The sequence below is a fragment of the Danio rerio genome, chromosome 8 (assembly GCF_049306965.1).
Source record: "Danio rerio strain Tuebingen ecotype United States chromosome 8, GRCz12tu, whole genome shotgun sequence".
Classification (NCBI taxonomy): domain Eukaryota; kingdom Metazoa; phylum Chordata; class Actinopteri; order Cypriniformes; family Danionidae; genus Danio; species Danio rerio.
Genome location: NC_133183.1, coordinates 14521494 through 14530943, shown reverse-complemented (window position 1 = coordinate 14530943; position 9450 = coordinate 14521494). Strand labels below are relative to the sequence as shown.

Here is a 9450-nt window from a genome sequence, read left to right as displayed (position 1 = left end):
TGGGGTTTGCGTGGCAAATCGATGGGGTAAAAAATGCATCACTGTACTGGCCAAAAAGCAACAACATGGTAATCGAGGTTCTAGCAACATGCTAATATGATTAGCATGTAGCTAGCATGATACTAATAGTGTTAGCATCATGCTAGCAACATGCTAATCGAGTTGCTAGCATCATGCTAACATGATTCGCATGTAATTAGCATGATGCTAATCGTGTTAGCATCATGCTAGCAACATGCTAATCGAGTTGCTAGCATCATGCTAACATGATTAGCATGTAGCTAGCATGATGCTAATCGTGTTAGCATCTTGCTAACAACATGCTAATCGAGTTGCTAGCATCATGCTAACATGATTAGCATGTAGCTAGCATGATGCTAATCGTGTTAGCATCATGCTAGCAACATGCTAATCGAGTTGCTAGCATCATGCTAACATAATTAGCATGTAGCTAGCATGATGCTAATCGTGTTAGCATCATGCTAGCAACATGCTAATCGAGTTGCTAACATCATGCTAGCAACAGTGCTAGGGTGCCCTGAGTGGTTGCTAGGTGGTTGCTAAGGTGTTGCTAGGCGGTTGCTAAGGTGTCCTAAGTGGTTGCTAGGTGGTTGCTAAGGTGTTGCTAGGCGGTTGCTAAGATGTCCTAAGTGGTACTAGGTGGTTCCTAAGGCGTTGCTAGGCGGTTGCTAGGGTGTTGTGAGTGGTTGCTAGGTGGTTGCTAAGGTGTTGCTAGGCGGTTGCTAAGGTGTTCTGAGTGGTTGCTAGGTGGTTGCTAAGGTGTTGCTAGGCGGTTGCTAGGGTATTCTGAGTGGTTGCTAAGGTGTTGCTAGGCGGTTGCTAGGGTGTCCTGAGTGGTTGCTAGGTGGTTGCTAGGTGGTTGCTAGGGTGTTCTGAGTGGTTGCTATGTGGTTGCTAAGGTGTTGCTAGGCGGTTGCTAAGGTGTCCTAAGTGGTTGCTAGGTGGTTGCTAAGGTGTTGCTAGATGGTTGCTAGGGTATTCTAAGTGGTTGCTAAGGCGTTGCTAGGCGGTTGCTAGGGTGTCCTAAGTGGTTGCTAGGTGGTTGCTAAGGTGTTGCTAGGCGGTTGCTAGGGTGTCCTGAGTGGTTGCTAGGTGGTTGCTAAGGTGTTGCTAGGTGGTTGCTAGGGTATTCTGAGTGGTTGCTAAGGCGTTGCTAGGGTGTCCTGAGTGGTCGCTAGGCCCTTACTAAGGCGTTACTAGGCGGTTGCTAGGTGGTTGGTAGGCGGTTGCTAGGGTAATTTGGGTGGTTGCTAGGCAGTTGCTAGGGTACCCTGGGTGGTTACTAGGCAAGCCTCACATACTTGCCTGATGAAATATTTATACTTAGTAAGCATTTCTAGCAAGTTACAGTACATGGCTAGTCAATATTAGCATGTAGCTAGTCACTGCTAGCATGTGTAGCATATAGGAAGTTCCGTTTGCTAGCATGACTCAAATGAGCCAATCCCCAAGTCTCTACGATGTTCCGATGCTGAGATATAGCTGTTGATGAATGGTTGCTAGGGTACTCTGTTTTGTTGCTATGGGCGAGGTTGCAGAGTGAACTTGAATGTGGTTGGCTGTCCAAGTCAAATGAGCCAAACCCCAAGTTAATAGGACACTGCTAAGCAAAGATATGCATGTCGGGCAGTTATAATGGCAGTCTATGGGACCAGTTTGGGGGCGTGGCTTGTGAGATTCATTATCATATTGAGATGCTCATTGGTTGTCTGAGTCAGATGAGCCATCCCCCAAGCCAATAGGACACTGCTAAGCAAAGATATGCATGTAGGGCAGTTATAATGGCAGTCTATGGGACCAGTTTGGGGGCGTGGCTTGTGAGCTTCATTATCATATTGAGATGCTGATTGGTTGTCTGAGTCAGATGAGCCCACCCCCATGTCTCTATGACACTCCTATGTAATGTTATAGATGTGTGACCTTTATAATGGAAGTCAATGGGATCTGCAATGGGACATCCCACCCCATGTTAAGTCAATGGGGCACTTATTAAGGGTCTTTAAGTGGTTTGGGGGGGCGTGGCCTGTGAGCTTCAAAATCATAATGAGATGCTGATTGGTTGCCCTAGTCAAATAAGCCAACCCCCAAGTCTGTATGACAGTGCTGTACTTTGATTGACATATGACATTTATAATGGGAGTCAATGTAATGAATGGGAGTCAATGGGCAATGTAAAGTCAATGGGAACCCTTTTGGGACGTCCTACCACCCCAGGGGTACAACCTATACCCCCTTTCAGGGTATGTTCTCACTTAGGCTGCAACCCCCTACAGATGTTGTGAATCCCATATTTCTGTGAAATTCACACTCGGCGCTGTGATTCGTCAAAGTTCGGCTCCATGTAAAGTCAATGGAGACTTTGGGACGTCCTAGCTCCCCAGGGGTACAACATTTACCGCCTTTCGGGGTGTGGTTTGAAGCCTCCTATAACCCTTTCGAGATGTCGCGAATCCCATGTCTCTACGATATTCACTGTTGGCGCTACGGCGATTTCCGGGAATAGTATCTACGAGTGTCTAGAAAATGAATGGGAGTCAATGGGCCCATGTAAGTCAATGGGAGCACTTTGGGACGTCCTAGAGCCCCAGGGGTGCAACTTATACCCCCTTGCGGGGTATGTTCTCACTTAGGCTGCAACCCCCTACAGATGCTGTGAATCCCATATTTCTATGAATTTCACACTTGGCGCTATAATCTGTCAAAGTTGGGCGTAATGTTGAGTCAATGCGTTTTGGGGGGTGGTTTTGGGGCCCCTGCGGGGCCCCAAAACCACCCACCCCTTACAAAAGTCATAGCACACCATTCCCGATAAAGCCGCACGATTTGAGCCCACTTTCAAGGGTCTGGGACGAAAGCTGCGGGACTAGTTACGCGCCGAAAAAGTGTACGGAAGAAGAAGAAGAAGAAGAAGAAGGAAGAAGAATAATAAACCACAATAGTAAGAATGGACTTTGCCTATGGCAAACCCCATTAACTAGAATTGTACATTTCCTAAAGGAAATGTGAATGGGGTTTGCGTGGCAAATCGATGGGGTACAAAATGGTACTAAACTGGGCAATAGCACTGGAAAGGTAAGAAATAGTGGTTGCTAAGATGTTGCTAGGGTGTCCTGAGTGGTTGCTAGGTGGTTGCTAGGGTGTTCTGAGTGGTTGCTAGGCGGTTGCTAAGGTGTTGCTAGGCGGTTGCTAAGGTGTCCTGACTGGTTGCTAGGTGGTTGCTAAGGTGTTGCTAGGTGCTTGCTAGGATGTTCTGAGTGGTTGCTAGACGGTTGCTAAGGTGTTGCTAGGCGGTTGCTAAGGTGTCCTAAGTGGTTGCTAGGTGGTTGCTAAGGTGTTGCTAGGCGGTTGCTAGGGTGTCCTGAGTGGTTGCTAGGTGGTTGCTAAGGTGTTGATAGGTGGTTGCTAAGGTGTTGCTAGGTGGTTGCTAGGGTGTTCTGAGTGGTTGCTAGGCGGTTGCTAAGGTGTTGCTAGGCGGTTGCTAAGGTGTCCTAAGTGGTTGCTAGGTGGTTGCTAAGGTGTTGCTAGGCGGTTGCTAGGGTGTCCTGAGTGGTTGCTAGGTGGTTGCTAAGGTGTTGCTAGGTGGTTGCTAGGGTGTTCTGAGTGGTTGCTAAGTGGTTGCTAGGTGGTTGCTAAGGTGTTGCTAGGTGGTTGCTAGGGTATTCTAAGTGGTTGCTAAGGCGTTGCTAGGCGGTTGCTAGGGTGTCCTGAGTGGTCGCTAGGCCTTTACTAAGGCGTTACTAGGCGGTTGCTATGTGGTTGCTAGGCGGTTGCTAGGCGGTTGCTAGGGTAATTTGGGTGGTTGCTAGGCAGTTGCTAGGGTACCCTGGGTGGTTACTAGGCAAGCCTCACATACATGCCTGATGAAATATTTATACTTAGTGAGCATTTCTAGCAAGTTATAGTACTTGGCTAGTCAATATTAGCATGTAGCTAGTCACTGCTAGCATGTGTAGCATATAGGAAGTTCCGTTTGCTAGCATGAGTCAAACGAGCCAATCCCCAAGTCTCTACGATGTTCTGATGCCGAGATATAGCTGTTGATGAATGGTTGCTAGGGTACTCTGTTTTGTTGCTATGGGCGAGGTTACAGAGTGAACTTGAATGTGGTTGGCTGTCCAAGTCAAATGAGCCAACCCCCAAGTCAATAGGACACTGCCAAGCAAAGATATGCATGTAGGCCAGTTATAATGGCGGTCTATGGGACCAGTTTGGGGGCGTGGCTTGTGAGATTCATTATCATATTGAGATGCTCATTGGTTGTCTGAGTCAGATGAGCCATCCCCCAAGCCAATAGGACACTGCTAAGCAAAGATATGCATGTAGGGCAGTTATAATGGCAGTCTATGGGACCAGTTTGGGGGCGTGGCTTATGAGCTTCATTATCATATTGAGATGCTGATTGGTTGTCTGAGTCAGATGAGCCCACCCCCTTGTCTCTATGACACTCCTATGTAATGTTATAGATGTGTGACCTTTATAATGGAAGTCAATGGGATCTGCAATGGGACATCCCACCCCATGTTAAGTCAATGGGGCACTTATTAAGGGTCTTTAAGTGGTTTGGGGGGGCGTGGCTTGTGAGCTTCAAAATCATATTGAGATGCTGATTGGTTGCCTCAGTCAAGTAAGGCAACCCCCAAGTCTGTATGACACTGCTATGTAATGTGATTGACATGCGAGTCAAGAAATGAATGGGAGTCAATGGGCCATGTAAAGTCAATGGGGACCCCTTTGGGACGTCCTAGCACCCCAGGGGTACAACTTATACCCCCTTTGGGGGTATGTTCTCATACAGGCTGCAACCCCCTACAGATGTTGCGAATCCCATATTTCTACGAATTTCACACTTGGCGCTATGACGCTTTAAAGGTCGTCCCATTTCGCGGGGGCGTTAGTGCTGTTCTAGAAAAATGAATGGGAGTCAATGGGGCCCATGTTAGTCAATGGGAGCACTTTGGGACGTCCTAGAGCCCCAGGGGTGCAACTTTTACCCCCTTGCGAGGTATGTTCTTACTTAGGCTGCAACCCCCTACAGATGCTGTGAATCCCATATTTCTCTGAAATTCACACTCGGCGCTGTAATTCGTCAAAGTTCGGCTCAATGTTAAGTCTATGGGATTTTTGGGGGGGTTTTTTGGCCCCTGCGGGGCCAAAAAACCCCCCACCCCTTATAAAAGTCATAGCACACCATTCCCGATAAGACCGCACGATTTGACCCCACTTTCAAGGGTCTGGGACGAAAGCTGCGGGACTAGTTACGCGCCGAAAAAACGTACGGAAGAAGAATAATAATTATAATAATAAACCACAATAGTAAGAATGGACTTTGCCTAAGGCAAACCCCATTAACTAGAATTGTACATTTCCTAAAGGAAATGTGAATGGGGTTTGCGTGGCAAATCGATGGGGTACAAAATGGTACTAAACTGGGCAAAATTGCAGTAAATGCGGAGAAATGGTTAAATTCATGTGTTTATGTGGTTGCTAGGGTAATGTAAATGGTTGCTAGGGTGTGGCAACGCCTTTGTAATAGGTGAAGACGATAGAGATTTGATCAACCTGCATCAAAAGAACCCAAACCCTGTCTTTCTACGATATTCCTGTGCTAAAATATGGCTTGTTTATGTTGTTATATGGTTGTTAGGGGGCCTAAAGTGGTTGCTAGGGAGTGTCTACAAATTTGTTATGTCACTACTTAATACCGACTTGATAGACGGAGTAAAATGAGCCCACTCCCAAGCTTCTACGACTCTCTAATCTAGATATCAATGTCAGCCATTTTGTGTCCATGTTAAGTCTATGGGGATTTTGGGGGTTACTTTCTTGCCCCTCATGGAGGCAGTGTACCCTCACCCTCTTTGAAAAATCATAGCACACCTCTCCTCAACAGGCCGGTCGATTTGACACCTCACTCATCATTCTAGTGTAAAAAATGCGGCTGGAGTTGCGCGCCGAAGGATTGAAAAAGTGAACAGTAATAGTAACACTAGAATTGTACATTTCCTAAAGGAAATGTGAATGGGGTTTGCGTGGCAAATCGATGGGGTACAATGTATTTTTTTTGCCTGCTAGGGTGTTCTGAGTGGTTGCTAGGTGGTTGCTATGGTGTTGCTAGGCGGTTGCAAGGGTGTTCTAAGTGGTTAGGTGGTTGCTAAGGTGTTGCTAGGTGGTTGCTAGGGTGTTCTAAGTGGTTGCTAGGTGGTTGCTAAGGTGTTGCTAGGCGGTTGCTAAGGTGTCCTAAGTGGTTGCTAGGTGGTTGCTAAGGTGTTGCTAGGTGGTTGCTAGGGTGTTCTGAGTGGTTGCTAGGTGGTTGCTAGGCGGTTGCTAGGGTGTTCTGAGTGGTTGCTAAGTGGTTGCTAAGGTGTTGCTAGGCGGTTGCTAGGGTGTTCTGAGTGGTTGTTAGGCGGTTGCTAAGGTGTTGCTAGGTGGTTGCTAGGGTATTCTAAGTGGTTGCTAAGGCGTTGCTAGGCGGTTGCTAGGGTGTCCTAAGTGGTTGCTAGGTGGTTGCTAAGGTGTTGCTAGGTGGTTGCTAGGGTATTCTAAGTGGTTGCTAGGCGGTTGCTAGGGTGTCCTGAGTGGTTGCTAGGTGGTTGCTAAGGTGTTGCTAGGTGGTTGCTAGGGTATCCTGAGTGGTTGCTAGGTGGTTGCTAAGGTGTTGCTAGGTGGTTGCTAGGGTGTTCTGAGTGGTTGCTAGGTGGTTGCTAAGGTGTTGCTAGGCGGTTGCTAAGGTGTCCTAAGTGGTTGCTAGGTGGTTGCTAAGGTGTTGCTAGGTGGTTGCTAGGGTATTCTGAGTGGTTGCTAAGGCGTTGCTAGGCGGTTGCTAGGGTGTCCTGAGTGGTCGCTAGGCCCTTACTAAGGCGTTACTAGGCGGTTGCTAGGTGGTTGCTAGGCGGTTGCTAGGGTAATTTGGGTGGTTGCTAGGCAGTTGCTAGGCTACCCTGGGTGGTTACTAGGCAAGCCTCACATACATGCCTGATGAAATATTTATACTTAGTGAGCATTTGTAGCAAGTTACAGTACATGGCTAGTCAATATTAGCATGTAGCTAGTCACTGCTAGCATGTGTAGCATATAGGAAGTTCCGTTTGCTAGCATGAGTCAAACGAGCCAATCCCCAAGTCTCTACGATGTTCCGATGCTGAGATATAGCTGTTGATGAACGGTTGCTAGGGTACTCTGTTTTGTTGCTATGGGCGAGGTTACAGAGTGAACTTGAATGTGGTTGGCTGTCCAAGTCAAATGAGCCATCCCCCAAGTCAATAGGACACTGCTAAGCAAAGATATGCATGTAGGCCAGTTATAATGGCAGTCTATGGGACCAGTTTGGGGGCGTGGCTTGTGAGCTTCATTACCATATTGAGATGCTCATTGGTTGTCTGGGTCCAATGGGCCAACCCCTAAGCCTATATGACACTGCAATGCAAAGATATGCATCTAGCCCAATTATAATAGAAGTCTATGGGATCAATTTGGGGGCGTGGCTTGTGAGCTTCATTATCATATAGTGATGCTGATTGGTTGCCTGAGTCAAATGAGCCCACCCCCATGTCTCTATGACACTCCTATGTAATGTTATAGATGTGTGACCTTTATAATGGAAGTCAATGGGATGTGCAATGGGACGCCCCACCCCATGTTAAGTCAATGGGGCAGTTATTAAGGGTCTTTAAATGGTTTGGGAGGGCGTGGCTTGTGAGCTTCAAAATCATATTGAGATGCTGATTGGTTGCCTCAGTCAAGTTAGCCAACCCCCTAGTCTGTATGACACTGCTATGTACTGTGATTGACATGTGAGTCAAGAAATGAATGGGAGTCAATGGGCCATGTAAAGTCAATGGGGACCCCTTTGGGACGTCCTAGCACCCCAGGGGTACAACTTATACCCCTTTTCGGGGTATGTTCTCATACAGGCTGCAACCCCCTACAGATGTTGCGAGTCCCATATTTCTACGAATTTCACACTTGGCGCTATGACGCTTTAAAGGTCGTCCCATTTCGCGGCGCGTTTAGTGCTCTTCTAGAAAAATGAATGGGAGTCAATGGGGCCAATGTAAGTCAATGGGAGCACTTTGGGACGACCTAGAGCCCCAGGGGTGCAACTTATACCCCCTTGCGAGGTATGTTCTCACTTAGGCTGCAACCCCCTACAGATGTGGTGAATCCCATATTTCTATGAAATTCACACTCGGCGCTGTGATCCGTCAAAGTTCGGCTCAATGTTAAGTCTATGGGAATTTTGGGGGGGTTTTTTGGCCCCTGCGGGGCCAAAAAACCCCCCACCCCTTATAAAAGTCATAGCACACCATTCCCGATAAGACCGCACGATTTGAGCCCACTTTCAAGGGTCTGGGACGAAAGCTGCGGGACTAGTTACGCGCCGAAAAATAGGACGGAAGAAGGAAGAAGAAGAAGAAGAAGAATAATAAACCAGGCACAATAGTAAGAATGGACTTTGCCTATGGCAAACCCCATTAACTAGAATTGTACATTTCCTAAAGGAAATGTGAATGGGGTTTGCGTGGCAAATCGATGGGGTACAAAATGGTACTAAACTGGGCAATAGCACTGGAAAGGTAAGAAATGGTGGTTGCTAAGATGTTGCTAGGCGGTTGCTAGGGTGTCCTGAGTGGTTGCTAGGTGGTTGCTAGGGTGTTCTGAGTGGTTGCTAAGTGGTTGCTAAGGTGTTGCTAGGCGGTTGCTAGGGTGTTCTGAGTGGTTGCTAGGTGGTTGCTAGGCGGTTGCTAGGGTGTTCTGAGTGGTTGCTAGGTGGTTGCTAAGGTGTTGCTAGGCGGTTGCTAAGGTGTCCTAAGTGGTTGCTAGGTGGTTGCTAAGGTGTTGCTAGGTGGTTGCTAGGGTATTCTAAGTGGTTGCTAAGGCGTTGCTAGGCGGTTGCTAAGGTGTCCTAAGTGTTTTCTAAGTGGTTGCTAAGGTGTTGCTAGGTGGTTGCTAGGGTATTCTAAGTGGTTGCTAAGGCGTTGCTAGGCGGTTGCTAGGGTTGCCTTAAGTGGTTGCTAGGTGGTTGCTAAGGTGTTGCTAGGCGGTTGCTAAGGTGTCCTAAGTGGTTGCTAAGGTGTTGCTAGGTGGTTGCTAGGGTATTCTAAGTGGTTGCTAAGGCGTTGCTAGGCGGTTGCTAGGGTGTCCTGAGTGGTCGCTAGGCCCTTACTAAGGCGCTACTAGGCGGTTGCTAGGTGGTTGCTAGGCGGTTGCTAGGGTAATTTGAGTGGTTGCTAGGCAGTTGCTAGGGTACCTGGGGTGGTTACTAGGCAAGCCTCATATACATGCCTGATGAAATAATTATACTTAGTAAGCATTTCTAGCAAGTTACAGTACTTGGCTAGTCAATATTAGCATGTAGCTAGTCACTGCTAGCATGTGTAGCATATAGGAAGTTCCGTTTGCTAGCATGAGTCAAACGAGCCAATCCCCAAG

General features: G+C 47.6%; 1 long non-coding RNA gene across 1 annotated transcript; it reads left to right on the top strand.

The window, feature by feature from the left end:
* Positions 1 to 629: 629 nt before the first annotated feature.
* Positions 630 to 8414, top strand: LOC141375585 (uncharacterized). Its single transcript, XR_012384137.1, has 4 exons — positions 630 to 748; positions 6199 to 6253; positions 6307 to 6564; positions 6662 to 8414. It is a non-coding gene; the product is annotated as an uncharacterized lncRNA (long non-coding RNA).
* Positions 8415 to 9450: the final 1036 nt, after the last annotated feature.